We start from the raw sequence: 14,880 nt of genomic DNA, 5'->3' as shown, positions 1-14,880 counted from the left end.
TTGCAAACCATGTAGGCAGATCTCTGCGTGTAATATAATTTATATCATAGTTATAATGATCAACAAACCAAATATTATCCCTTTTATTTTAAGTTAATGAAGTTAAAAAATGTAAATCACAGAAGATCTACGCCAAGGTTAACGGAAGCTCGAATATAAAACTCGGTTTGACCCTATAAGAACACACCCTTTAATTTACCCTTTTGTACATATAGCGGTCATTGAAGATTTTCCGCAAGAAAAGAGAAAAATATGACTGGCCACCATGGCATTAGTTAAGTAAGAGCCGAATCCCGCTGCGAGTCTTTAGGTCTATCTTTTTGAAAGTTAACTAAAAGCCTATTTCTCCCTTTCCCATATAACAAGGTTCTCTCTCTATCTCTCGCACCAAACCTTTCTCTTAGTCTCGGGGTAAAAGAGGCTTCCAATTAGAAACGAGGCGAGACAGTCTCACGAGGAGAAGAGATCTTCTATTTGCCTTTCTCTTTTCGCTTTTCTTTACACAGACGAGCAAAGACATTTCGAGCGCCAGTTTCTCCCCAAAAGGAAGCCGAAGCTTCGGTGATGTGGAGGCTCCTTGGCTATATGCTCGCTTCTTTTCAGTATGATCAGGTGTGGGGAAAATAGACGCGTCGAGAAGTAGAGAGAAAGAGACAGAGAGAGTGTGTGTGCCGTAAGAGGATGGTATGCCAGAGTAAAAGGAATGAAGGCGGGATGGAAGGGGGTAAGCTTAGGCCGGGATTAGGACGATTCAGCGTCCCGAGTCAAAGGATAGTTTGTTAAATCCGTAGGAACCCCGAAAAGGCTTACGTTATCAAAAGGTGATGCGCGCGGTGCGGCCTCGTAATTAGTCGGGACACATCCTCGGGAGCCGTTTAGTCGCTCAGCGCCGTATTGCGCTTTATTTTTCCTAGAGAAGCCAGGGCCAGCTTCTCTCTTTTAAAACCGAGCCCGTCTACTATACCTTTCTGAAGGGACACCGAGGTAGCCGAGAGACGCTGTCAGCCGCTAAGGGAAAGCGCCTATTAGAATCGCTAGCGGCTCTCGGCGCCCGTATAGATTTTTAACGCTTTAATACGCGGTGTACGTCGGAAAGCCCGCTAAATCCCGAGTGTGAAAGAGTGAGCTTTGATTGAACGTAAAACGTTTGCTTATGGGATTAATATGACAAGCAAATACATAAAGACCTTTTCTCGGGATTTTCGAAGTCGCGGTTTTGCGGTTAAACCCACGTCCCTACCACACTTTCAAATTTTACTTTTATACACAATGAAATAAAAACTTTTAATAACTCTGAATAAATTGAATTAAGAGTTCAGTACTTCGTTAAAGTAACTCAATAACGTACCCTAAGCTCTTTCTAACAACTCCCCACTAATATATCCATTTAAGCCCGTTAATTCAGAGATATATACTTAAAAGTATATCAAAGTTCATTTTGATTACTTTGTAAACCAAATTAATTGCGCGCAAAATGTTTCAAAAGTTTCTTAGCAAATATCTAAATGATATAAAGGATAAATAATTTTTACAAATGAATTTTATTGTAAGTTTGAGTATATATGAAAATACTATAATGTCCCAAAATAGTATATTATTTAGGAGGAAACGACGCAGAACGTTTGACCTACCAGTTTGCCTACATTGCCTAATCCATTTAATCCTATACGGGAATACATTACCGCGGCATTTTCCATATTATTTATAGAACAGATAGCCTCGTGTAAATAATAAATTACCAAATTACCAAGCGTACATAATTTACAACTTTTCCCTCGAACGAAGGAAGGGTGGCTCTAGCGTCGTTGCTGCATGCTGCAATGGACGCGATGGTATCTAAATCAGTTAAATAAATAGGCGGACGGATTTAAGGAAAAGATACAGGGCGGCCTCAGCATCCAAAGATGGCGGACGCGTTACACCGTAATCTGCTGCCCTTAGTAGGGCGAAGGGGTAGGGCGAGAGGGATGATGGTGGTATTCACTGAAGGGGCGCATGCGTCGCGTTGGAGAAAAGGAAAGATTGGGGGATGAGGGAAGAGGGAAGAGAAGAGGAAGAGCGTCGAGGAAGATGGGTAAATTCTAAAGCAAGCTCTCCCGTTTCGCAGTATAGGGGTTATATATAGATGGATTTAGCAGTAGGTCTTCCCTGTCTAGCCCTCCTTCTCCCTTATGGTCCCTAAGGAAAAATCGGGAGCAGTGACGGCTAGATTGAGGAGGTGTGCTGGGTAAGGATGAAATGGTTAAAAGTGGGAGGCGAGGAGAATGCTGCGCAACAAAGACCATTCTTTGAAGTGTAAATAAATATCAACAACACAACCATTCTTCCATGTATATTCAAATGGGTTTAGAACTAAGCTAAAAGTTCCTCTCTATGCAACGATACCAAATACTTGGACTTGCTTCCTTGAATCAATTTGAAGAAAAAACTCTATTACAGACTACCAGAGTCAAAGTTGGTCGGATGTGTGAAGGGGAAATGCTTTGAGGATGTAATCTAGTAAATCAAAGACACTAAACACTTGGGTTTGCACGAATCAGAGGTCTACATTATACAATCCCTGTGTAACCGGAAGCTCTGAAAAAATGGGGACAAAACTAACACTATTACATCATCATATGAACTTCAGTTGCCCGTAAAAGCGCCTCCAAATAATAGTCATCTAAATGCATCAAGCGAAGTTGGTCACCACAGGGAGACAACGTTGGCTAAAAACTCAGTTGGCCCCTCGCCTTTGTCCCCGTAAACGCTGACTTTGGTGTCTTACACACACGTATTTAGGAGAGAAAAAAATATATACCATATATGTTGTTCTATAGTATACTGTATATGGGTTGGAAAAAAAGTCATTTACGCAGACGATGTCCCCCGACGGTAAAAGAAACGCAGTTCTTTTTTTTTTCTTTTTACAACAAGCGACCCATCCGTATCACATTCACTTCGTTGCAAACGGTGTGGTTGGGAAATATTAGCATAATAATGAGAAGATTACCGTGCCTTTTACAAATAAGAGGGATTGTGGTATCCTAATCCATCTACGGGTTGCTATTCCCGGTTCTATATCGTCATTCTTTTAGTATCCTAGTTCCTCCGCGTGATACCTTGGACATGCATGCATAGGAGTCAGTTTCTGCATGGGTTAGACGGTTTGGAAAATATATTTCAATTTTATGGTTTAGGTGTATAGTTTGCGATTTGCTACGCAAGGAATAGAAACGTTCTTCTTAAATATGAAAGTATTCCTCAAATTCTGAACAGTTCTGAACTGAAGCTCTGTAAAGTTTAATGAGTCATAGTCTTCTGCATCGTGATGTTTTTCTTGCCTAAAATAGACCTAATTTTCACCAAGATTTATTATTATGACCAAACGCGAAGACTCAGATTGCAATTTAATATTGCAGATAACCACATTTGAAATTTTCATTATTTCGAATGCTCCGTATGACACAATGCTAGAGACTTACTGAGAGCTAGATCGAGAATTGACTACACTCGGTTTTGCAGTCCATCTTCCTATTTAGTCTGTACTAAGCTTATGACAGCGCCTCACCAGGCGTCGCTTTTTGAGAATGTATGACAAGCTCCAGTTTGTAACCAGTGACAAACTTATGGAACATGGTCATGAACTTATGATGAAACCAATTTTTCTATACATGGTGAACCTTTCCTTTAATATTTCATAATATCACAAGTACCCATACTTTTCCACACCTGTTCTCAACTGCCTCCCCTCGAAAAACGTTCATTTCATTTAGGGATTAGGCCCGAGTACAAATTTCGTTAAACTGGGGGGATGCAAGCACAAATTCAGGTAACAATCACAGCCTCAGTATTCGCGCCGCGCGATTAGGCTCAAGTTAATCCCTTTAATCGTCGTTCCTCTAACAATGTAAAGTGGCCGTTTTTTTTCAAGAGGTTTCTGCTTGAATCGAACAAGTTTAGGTATAAAAAATATCTAAAAAGACGACAATAGACCGATAGGCCACATCGATTATAGGCGCATGATATCGATGCCTACGTGTTTTTGGTAAAGAGTTTAATGGAAGACTCGTCAACCCCAATTGGTTTGTTTTATTCGAAATAAAAATTGAAAGATTTAGATAAAGATTCGATCTCGCTAATGCTGGCAGCGCATCCGCGAACAATTTCTTTAAAAAGGGGGAGATAGCGCCAATAACGATAGGCTTAGGTTATAGAGTGATAAATAGATCGATTCAAACGCGCCGCCGACACTGGTTTCGAGTGCTTCGTAAGGATCTATTTCCTGCAGCATGTCATAATTCTGGAACTTTGAGCTATCGTTCAAAAATGAAACTATACAACTAACTAACTGCAAAATGTAAACGCTGTAACCTTTACAGCGCTGCCTAGCTCTCGATTAGGTTTTTCCTTTTTTCAACTTCAATTTTGGCAGATATGGCAGCGCGCAAGCTTCTGTTCTATTATCAGCACTTTGACCTACAACCTTGGTTTATCGTTATCATTTCTAATTTCGCGGCGCTCACTTTGCGTAATTACAATGATAGGCGTTTTTTCTTTATAGGCTACGTGTATTGTTTTAATTCAATGTGGGAGGCCACCTAATAATAGAAATACAATTATTGGATGGGTCTAATAAATGAAAGATAAGTTCAGATTTTTTGATGAAGTTAATCAATGTTAAGTTAAGTGAAAAAATAAACTGTAAAATTCTAAACGATACTTAAGCCTAACTACTCGAATTGTTAGCGAGAAGGAATATCTCAACTCGCTTATCAATTTTAATTGAACACAAAAGGCGGCGATAGGAGTATTAGATATTTTGCCTTTTTGAGACTGCGTTGCGCCAATTTATTGCACAATCAATACCTTCTTTCCCCCTTATTTCTATTCGTTGAACCATAAGTAACCGATAAAATTAAACATTCCAAACAGTAACAATGGAAACTCCAATCAGTCAAGGTTCTGTTCCCACTAATCTCAAACATTATTGAAACTGTATGAAAAGCTAAGATCAGGAACCAAAAATACCTAATGAGAACGCTGAAGTTAGTTTCTTATCATGGTGGCGTGACTCCATTGAGTCTAGTGAAAGCGCACCACACCGGTGGCTGGGAATTTTGGGTCACATGATGCGGGGGGGGGATTGTTCGGGACCCCTGTTTACTCAGTTATTAAATACATTATCAGTAAAAAAAAAGAAATTTCGGCAGCATTTTAATTCAATAACGTATGATAAGGTATTAACGAGAAATATAAGAAGAAAAAATTTGATGTTAAGCTTAAAACCTTTAGATAAGAAAACGATTTTCATTCAAGAAAAGACAAGAGCTGGTTTCCGTTCTAAATAAAGTTATTTTGATAATGAAAAATACAGTATTCTAAAACCTAAAATTACTTACAATATTTTGTACTGAATTTCTTTATCAGGGATATTATTTTTAACGGGAACCATAATGTTAAAAATGTATACCATACCAAAAAAAATATATAAGCATTACGTCATTAAGGGTATATACCTTAAATAAATTAAACCAACAGGCAGAATATACACGTAGACTTTCGAAAAAAATCTCTATTCAAACACAGAATTTTAAACTTGACAAAATGGAATAATTTTCATTAAGAGGAGGCCAGGCGTTGAATATTCATAAAATTGCTCTTAAGGCAATAAAAAAAATCGGTTACACCTTGAGAGTTATAGTTAATCGCTACAATCCCTGCCCTCTCAAACAAGAAAAGAACTACCCTTGCAAAAAAATACTAAAATAACAATGAAAAGAAGCAAAAGCATAATCAAGAGGGATTTTTCAATATATAAATTGACTAATCCACGCTCACGAAGTGGGGGAAAAAATAGAGAAAAAACGCCATTCACAGGACGTATGAAGGATTAAGTAGCTATATAACGGTGTCTCTATATAAGACTTGCATAAACAAAGAGATTCGAATCTCCCCTCCATACCACTTATAGAATGCGCATCCCGTTGATGCCATAGGGAGCAAAGACAACATACTCTCAAACACGTCTACTTGTTTGCATTGTATGATTGCCGGTAATCGCTATACGTACCACCATAAGTTTATAAGATATGTTCGATAAGTAGGACATTACCTACACTTCGTAATGCTAGAGATTTACAGTTCGAGCTAGTTCGAGAACGACAAGCGAGAATTGACTACACTCGCTTTTGCAGTCCATCTTCCAATTTAGTCAGGCGTCGCTTTACGAGAATCTATGACCTACGTCACTTCATGACAAGCTCCAGTTTGTAACCAGGGACAAACTTATGGCCAACATATCTTATGACCTTATGGTACCACTCTACGCCCTTGGTTGACACTACCGCACCATGTATGTTGGGTAAGTTTTTGTATATTTTTTTGCGCCAGATTTTTTTTGGTCAGCCCTGAGTTAATTTCGCATTCACGGCTTACTCCCGCGCATGGTGAACGAATATCTTTTCCAGGGAAAAAGCACACCTGGATATTCTTTGCTTAAAAAACCATCCCACCCTTCTTTTTTTTTCGAGTTCGTGAGGGATTGCCTCTCTCTCTCTTTTGAAAGATATTCCTTTTCGCGAGCGCGCACCCTCTACTCTTTCTGAAGCGTACTTACGTATGCATGGATGTAATGGTGTCCAAGAACCCCCGGTATTCTATGCCACTTGTTATAACCAAGGATGTGAAGTTGAAGATCACGAGTTCCCCGGCCGGGGTCGCGAAACGGGTATTATGTCAAAAGAATATAACTAGCTCTTGATATGGTACAGAACCTTTTTTTTTTTTTTTGCTTCACTTCATTGAAGGATTGCGCGCCTTTTTTGTTTCAAGGGCTATTTTACCCTGTGTTATTTTAGGGTTAGTTACAGTTAACCTTTTACGAAGAATATCTCAAAATAGTAGCGATGTTCTGTGGAAAACGAAGTACTAAATAAAATACTTGGTAATGACCCCAAGTAAGGTGAAATATTTGTACTCCAAAAGTTCATGAGACACTCCAATACAGAGTTTAAGAAATTAACCGACTATTCAATTTCGTTTTTTAATTGTTAGGCCTAATGTTTTTTAAAAAAGGGAATTTTTCTCGCGCCAAACTTGAAATATCATGCACTATAGACGCTTTTGTAGTTCGGAAACGATATTTACAGCGTATTCAAACAAACGTTATAACAATACTAAAAGATTCTAAAAATATATATATAAAGTAATATTGAAATATTTATCCTTTTAGTTGAACCTTTCTTCTAAAAGCCTTCGCTCCTTTTAAGTCTCAGATATCGAGCTTAGGTTTGCTGAAATTCGCGGCTTACGACTAAAAGGTTTCTTAAGAGGGTATCCTTCTCTATATGGGTCGCATGTAACGTATCAGGATGATGGTATTCACTCATATATAATAAATAAATATATACATTTAAACTATAGAGAAAAACAAGTCTATATTTTATACTGATAGAATATAAGGTTCACTCGTGGTAAGCACCCAAGACGTACTCCCAAATTCACCCCAATTCTACGGAACAACACTCTAACCCGCTGGTTTAGTATGCCGGTGCAAAAATCACTGTACCCTGACACTATATGTTCAAAGTCTGGGCAAGGGTCGAAATTACTCTAGTACCAGCGGGTTAACGTCTACACGAGACCAACGCCACCACGTCTCGTGACGTACCATGACCGGATGGAATGTGATAGAGATGGGAGATCACAGCGGGTGTTCTATTATGACAACATAGACTGGGTTAGGTGTTCGCGTGGTATTGATTAATAGAGTTAAAGTTAAAAATGGGCGTTTTCGCTTAGATTTAATACCTTATTCTTCATTCATAGAAGGCAGGCGAACGGAATAGTGGGAAGGATGATTTTTATAACTGTCAGGAGTGACTGGAAATAAGCGTATATAGTTTCCGTGACGAGACGCAGGTCGCATTCTTAATCCGAACTTTGGCGCGATGTTTTTTCAAAGGGAGAATGAATTATCAGTTCAATATATTTCATTGGGACTTACAAACATTATCCGCCAAAGTACAAACTACTTCATACTCTCTTTAAAATACGTAGGGATACTTTCCTGGAATCTTGGTTCTTCCAGGAATAAGACTATAGTGGGCGTGTTGAAGATTTAAGACAAAAAAACAAAAACAGGGCTTCGAAACAATTTAAATTATACACTGTCCACGTCTCGAGTAAAAGCAATTTATATCTCGTAATCCACTTAACCGTAGGAAGCCAATTTCGCGGCTGATTAGCTAGTGGGAGACAGCTTACATGAAAAATCTAACAAATTCATAAGTTTGTCCGTTCCTTATATATATAGCCCAGGCGGAAAAGCCAAGCTAGCTTGGTATACATCCTTACAAATATTAACTACCCTAATAAAAGATAAATGAAGCCAAAGTCGAGCTCTCTCTGTACAGCTCGAAGCAACCCCATAGTGCAGTACGAACTATAACAGAGGGGAGAATAAATCCAGCGAATTTTTATAAGCGTGTTTCCTATAGGAAAAATAGCTTCCTTTTGACTGCATGCGCGTCTTCTCCAGTTCCACGCTATATATCCTTCCTCTCGCTCCAATGGTGATCCATGGAGTTTTGTCGTCGCAACGAGAGTTTGACGTAGTTGCTACCGACCCTTTTACGGCATTCTGATCTTCATGGGCGCCCGACTTTTCCTGGGGCCAACCAGCGCTACGGCAGATAGCGCGGGTCTTTCTTTGGACCTTGAAAGAATGGGCAAGGACCCTTAGTTCGGGGCATGAGCGCCGAAACAAAAATCGGAGGGAGAGGAATAGAAAAAAAAAGACAAAAATATGACCGATCAGATTGCGAGTGTTCAGCCGTGGAATTGAGTCGGGGTTCAACTGCCTGGAATCGAAGGATAGCTTTAACCCTTGCCCCATTTTTTTCGGGGAGCTATAGGAAGAGATGGTAGATAGGCACCCAACTTTCTTTTCTTATACCATTTCCTATTGTATACTCTTTTTTGTTCGAGGACTACGAGCCGTTCCCGAGGATGTTCCTCGCTTTATAGGCTTTAAAGTATACAAGAAGTTCCCTAGATCCCTAGCTTTATTTTTGACGTTGCCCTAGTACGGCCGCTCCGAGCAAAAATTTCTTACGCTAGCACAAACGGAAAGAAACTGCGACTACACAGAAATTTTGACTTTTTTGGCTCTGCAAATTTGGAATCGGTTTTCTTTTTCATGGGATAGGCTCTACATATAATTCCACATTTATATATTTATCTAAATATCTGATTCTTCAAATTAATTAAGCGATAAAGCGAAACAGTTTTATGCCTAAGATTATTTGTATGAAATATTTATTTTGTTAATTTAACTTCAGCTGCTATTAAGATATTAATGTAGTATTCCGGTTCAAACAACAGAATGAAAACGCTACCCAAAAAACAAGAGGTGTTTTGTGATATCCCCTAATAAGTCTCTACTAGCATATAGTAAAGTTCCGGAAAGCCAGGAGGTAAGCAGCCTGAGCCAGGGTACAAATGATGTCTGGGCCAGGGTTATTTTCTTATTCATGGTATATACCTGCTGAGGGCTTTAGCCTTTTAGCGGTCAGCTCAGAATCTTAAACAAAGTAGGAGAAGAGAGGCGAGAGCGAAAGAGAAAGCGCGGGCCGAAAAGGAGAAAGGTCGGGGCGGCGCGGGCAACGTACATTCCCTGGCGCTTTCTTTCGGGGGTTTTACTCCCCATTTCTACAAAAGCCTCTCCTAATGCCCGCTCTTTTGTTTAGTTATATGGCGCATTACCTTCGAAATCCGAAAGGGTTTTCCGCCCTTGACAAATAGCCACAAGCGGCATTAGACAAAGTCGTTTGTAGCGGGTACCGCAGCGCGCCCATGAGCCCCGTTGGATTTAAAGAGATGAGCACGAGAGAGCTAGAGGCGTACCGGGATAGACTCCCATTTCCAACCTTCCTCTTCCCGCATCCTTCTAGCTAGACCCCCTCCTCCTCCCTTTTCGAGAACAATTTTAGGCCTTGGCCTTCCGAGATATACACTATAGTATAACGTGGCTCCATGCACCGCCAGTCGTATTCCGCATCGCCGAAGGAAGAACCTATAAGATTGGCCGTACGTCCTAGTGGGTCGACAATTTCTGCGCAATATCCTATAGGAGAAGAGGGAGCGTGCCAGTCATTCCAAAAAGGGGGACTTTGATACGGGGGGGGCTAGGCAATGAGAAAAGCAAAAGGATACGTACGGAGAAGGTACGTAGCTTCCAGTAGAGACGAGAGAGGTAGATTGGGATGGGTATATAACCCCGCGAACGCTTTTCTAATGCCGCCGCATGAAACGACTTAATTATATTGGAAACTCGCAGCATCTAGAAGCTAATTAAAGGATAAATCAGCTTGGTGGGCTCGAGGCGAAAGAGGCTGGGATTTGCTGGGATCTCCGAGGAATTCAACTTGAGACTGAGGACGTAACTACTGGATTTGGAACGCGGCCGATGCTTTATTTCTCTCTCTCTCTCTCTCCTCCTCCACATCCCACCCTCTCTCTTTCTCTTCGCTTTCTCTTTGGTAAAACGTAACCTACACCTTCCCCAAACCTATCCACCCTCCGAGTCTCTCGTACATACCAGGACAGTAGCGACATAAAGACGTATACGTGCTGGAATAGAAACGAAATGAAAAAAGAAAAAAAAGAAGAAGAAGCAAGAAACTAAGGGGCCTCTAGTTCTAAAGAACAATGAGTAGAGTAAGGGGCGGATAACGGGGGAGGGGGTACAGGGGGTAGAACACATTTCCAACGAAGGAAGAAGATGGGGTCAAAGGAAGACATGGGAAGGAGGAGGGATAAAGTAAATAAAGGAAAATCGAGATTGCCTTCGTGTTGGCTGACTTCAAATTCGAGTTTTTTTTCTTTCTTCCCCCTTACTTCTCCTTCGATTCTTTTTTTTTTCTGTCGAGTATACAAAAAGAGAGAAAAAGTTTAGGAGGAAAGATGGAGAGGAAGGGAGACCCAAAAGACCGGAAAATTGCTTCACTGGCAAAACGTACCTTATTCCAATCAATTTTACTCCAGCCTTCTCTTTCTTATTTTTCCTCGTAAAAAAAATCCTACTTCCCCTCTCTTATTTCAACCGTTTTTTATCTTTTACCATTTGGACTATGAGAAAATTTCAATCATGGAGATAACCCAACCACCAAAAGGGGGTTAGTTATAACCAAGGAGAATGTATTTATTACGTTAAAAAAAAGAGAATATTTTTGTAAGTTTATGAAAAAAACTTACATCGTTGCTTACCTCTCTAATTTACATTCTACAAGTCAATTAAAACTATTTAAAACTTAATTTTTATCAAATAATTCCTAAATACTTATTAAAATACAATATTTACATATTAGCCCCTGGTGGGATGCTTCTCCCTGAACATTGGTGTGCTGCGGGTTAAACATTTCTACAGGCGCTCGTAGGAAATACATGGGATCGTTTGCCCCTAAAAGTGGGCTTTGCTTGAAAGTTTTAGATACCATTTTCGTTTACTTATTTCTCTCTTAAAATCTGTGAAAAACCCTAAATTCAATACTGCGGATTTACTAAGTAAATCTAAAGGTTTTTATCTACCATAAAACAAAACATAACCCATGTGTTTACATTGGAAGGTATTTTGATTCGGAGAGCTCAGTATAACTTCCATGATTTGGTATAGAGAAGGATTACCCATATTCCCCGTAGCAACAAAACCAAAAGAAAGAAAAATACTCGGAGATACGGAAAGAGCGGACCATTAGGACTAAGCAAATCTAGGAAAAGCGAACATCTACTTATCGATATCCCAACCACCACCACACGAAATCTTTTAGTAAATCCCTTAAAGTGAAAATATTTCTAGCGGAAAAATACATTTATTCTGTGGCGTTAAATACCTAAGAGTAGGCGAGAAAAAAATCGTTTTCCGCATCTAGAAAGACGCTAGCAAAAAAATCTATTATACAAAATGTATTTGAAAGGGCATAAAGACCTCTAAATGATTTCGAAATCGACTGCATGCTATAATCAATCGTAGAAACTATACTTTTTCTTTCCGTTTATATCTTTGATGGTTTTTAAAGTCTTCATAGTGTTAATAAGCCAAGGCCTAGCTCAGATATAACCTATCCACTTCATTTTTTTCTCTCTCCTCAAAAATGTCTTCCTTTCGGATCAAAAAAAAAGAAAAAAGAAAATGGACAGGACACACCGCTAGTAATGTATCGAGCGACGACGGGGTGACTCCATTAAGAGAGTCATCCGCGGGTAGATGGCGTTTTACTCGTGCCCGTGACAAACGACGAGATAAGCGCGTGTCGTGGGGCGAGCTTTCAGGTGTCCGTGCATGAATGGCGGGAGAAATAAGGAACGGTTGCAAACCCATTTCCATAAACGTATTTACATTTTTCTCTCAGGCAAGACAGGCATCGCAACACTCACTCTCTCCTTCTCTCTCTTTCAGGCCCTGTGAAAAGCGACCTCCCACGGAGAGTATCTTTAATGCGGTTTTACTATTCCGATGGAATGAAAACTACGGAAATCATTTTTAAATCAAAGATTTTTTCCAATGCATGAAACGCGTAAACTTTAAAGAAATGTATTTAGAGGAAATATTTAGGAGGTTTTTTTTTCTGCTCTACATCTTTAGGCAATATTTCATTCGAATTTAAATGTTTGTACTTGAAATGTTTAAATGATCATTTATGCCCTTTCAGCTAAGTTAAAACATTATAGTGCAAGATAGTCAGAAACGTCTTGATGATTATATGTACCAGGAATGCATATAGCTAATTGGAATCATTGTTCCCTTGACATGTCATGTTAATTTCAATACGGGCCTGAGTACTGTCCATCATTCGTCCTAACACGAGGTCGGATGGGCGTAGCGAGATAAATAATTTGCGTGGTAAAATTCATCATACTTAATGTTCCCACAAAACCCTCCTAGATATGATGAAGAAATGGCTACACAATAATTCCTATTACAGCTCTATGTATTCCTTATGTACTCATACACCCTGTTGAGTATTTAACCGAAGTTAGCGGCGCCATAGCCATTAGAGAGAAAGAGAGCGGGAAAAGGGCGACTTTGTCGGCCTCCATCAACTCAGGAATATATTAAAAGAAGCTTCAGCTCGGGCTGCTCTGAAAAGCGCATCTCAATGGCCGGGTCTCGTCTTCCTGACGATATGATAACAATAATCTCTTTCGGACCATAAATTACGTCGGCGAAGAAGGGATGGGTCTGAGGGGGTTAAGCGCGTTCTGAATGTATGAATAACGGGCCAAGGCGTGGGATTAGAGCAGGTGTGCTCCGCATTCAGAGCCCTAGCTCCTTCCTTCTCCATGCCTACCACAACCTCTATAACACATTCTATGGCGTTTATATTTTCGCCCCTTTTAGTTTAGGTGCTGCTAAAGTATTTACATTTTAATGAGGCGTAGAACACATCGCTCGCCCTTCCTCCAAAAACAGTAATCTATCATGCCTTCACATTTTTTTTATTTTGCACCTTCCATTTTTAAAGTTTTTTCATAAATATTTTTCAACGATAAAATTTAAGGAGTTTTAACTCCAAAATAATGCTAAGTTATTAACTTTTTTGGGTTGCATTTTTAGGCTCAAGTTATCGGCTGAGGACGAGTACGCAATTAAAAACAGAAAATTTGGATAATAATGCCAAGAAAGTATATATATACTGGAGAGGATGTTCAACTAAATTCAACGACAAAGACTGATACTTTTAAACGCCATCTATCAACCCGCATAGCAATAAACATCTAAATAAAAGGTAAATATCACTGAAACTTAATCGATAAAAATAAACTTTCAGAGCTTGACCATCCCTATCCACTCAGCGTGAGAACCATGCACGTCTCCCAGTCCAGTTTTCAACTAACATTTAAAAATTGTTCTAATCAAAGATGGAGAGATTAAATCGTAATTTTTTTCAAACGGGACATTTTCCTGCAAAATTAATTATAGCAAGCCCGAATTTACATAGCTGCAGTAGATCCGATGGAGGTGATAACTCTCTCTCTCTCTATGTTTACTATAATTGCAGAAGCAGATTTATGAAGGGGATGAACCCCGCTTTATCCGTACATACACCAAACTAACGTTGGGGGATACAATTTCCAATCTATAATTCACTGTAGGCCTACCTAGAAGCGATTTAAGGGGCTGTAGTAGATGCTCTTAGGAGTTACGAAGGGACGGATAACCCCACCGCTAGAGGGCAATGGTAATACGTGACATAACGTCGTCGTTGTCCTCCCCCCTTTAATCGAAAATTGGGGAAGAGAGAGAGAGAGAGGCGCGTCAAAACCCCCCTCTCCGACCACTAGACTCTAATTGTCTCCAGCGTCCATATAGCTAGATATAATTGCGATAGAAGTTGGGGTGGGTGCGGGAAGAGAGGAAACGGGAGGTTGCCATCTTTAGGGACGTCCATTTGGTGATTCTCTTTTCCGATAAAAGAATGTTCAATTATCGGCAGCAACGAGAGAGGTGGCGCTATATCCGAAATTACAACAGCGCCCCCTTACGAGGACGATATCACCTTTAGGGGACCCGATGACACAATCAGCAAAGCGGTTGTGATGGATGAGAGACGGAGGAGAAACGGCGTGATTGCTGATTGCGACAATCCCAACCTACTACAGTAGCTCCCTCTGTCTACAAGCTACAACCAACACCACTCCCTACCTCTATTAAAGCTTCATAGGCTTCTATATAAGATCGACGCTCAGCTCTAGGTTCAGATATTGGTATATACCAGAGGTCGAAATTGCGCGTCCTCTTTAATCTCGTAAACAATGATGTTGACGGTCTTTTATTCCAATTAAAGATTTCCGGGCGACAGGTCTTGCCAAGTTTTCATTCGCCCCGTTTCTTGGAAA

The 14,880-nt window shown here is 40.0% G+C and overlaps 1 long non-coding RNA gene across 1 annotated transcript in view; it reads left to right on the top strand.

Moving 5' to 3' along the window:
* The window catches only part of LOC149651097 (uncharacterized), a 16,330-nt gene extending 1,450 nt beyond the window's left edge, over nt 1-14,880 (top strand). The window contains exon 2 of the long non-coding RNA XR_016371051.1: nt 13,598-14,880. This is a non-coding gene — a long non-coding RNA (uncharacterized LOC149651097). The remainder of the gene's footprint in view (nt 1-13,597) is intronic.

The sequence above is a fragment of the Phalangium opilio genome, unplaced genomic scaffold (genome assembly GCF_054372755.1).
Source record: "Phalangium opilio isolate 3A_F unplaced genomic scaffold, DU_Popi_V2 ptg000082l_1, whole genome shotgun sequence".
NCBI lineage: Eukaryota > Metazoa > Arthropoda > Arachnida > Opiliones > Phalangiidae > Phalangium > Phalangium opilio.
The sequence above is the reverse complement of the archived record's forward strand: the minus strand, read 5'-3'. Positions and strand labels throughout refer to the sequence as shown.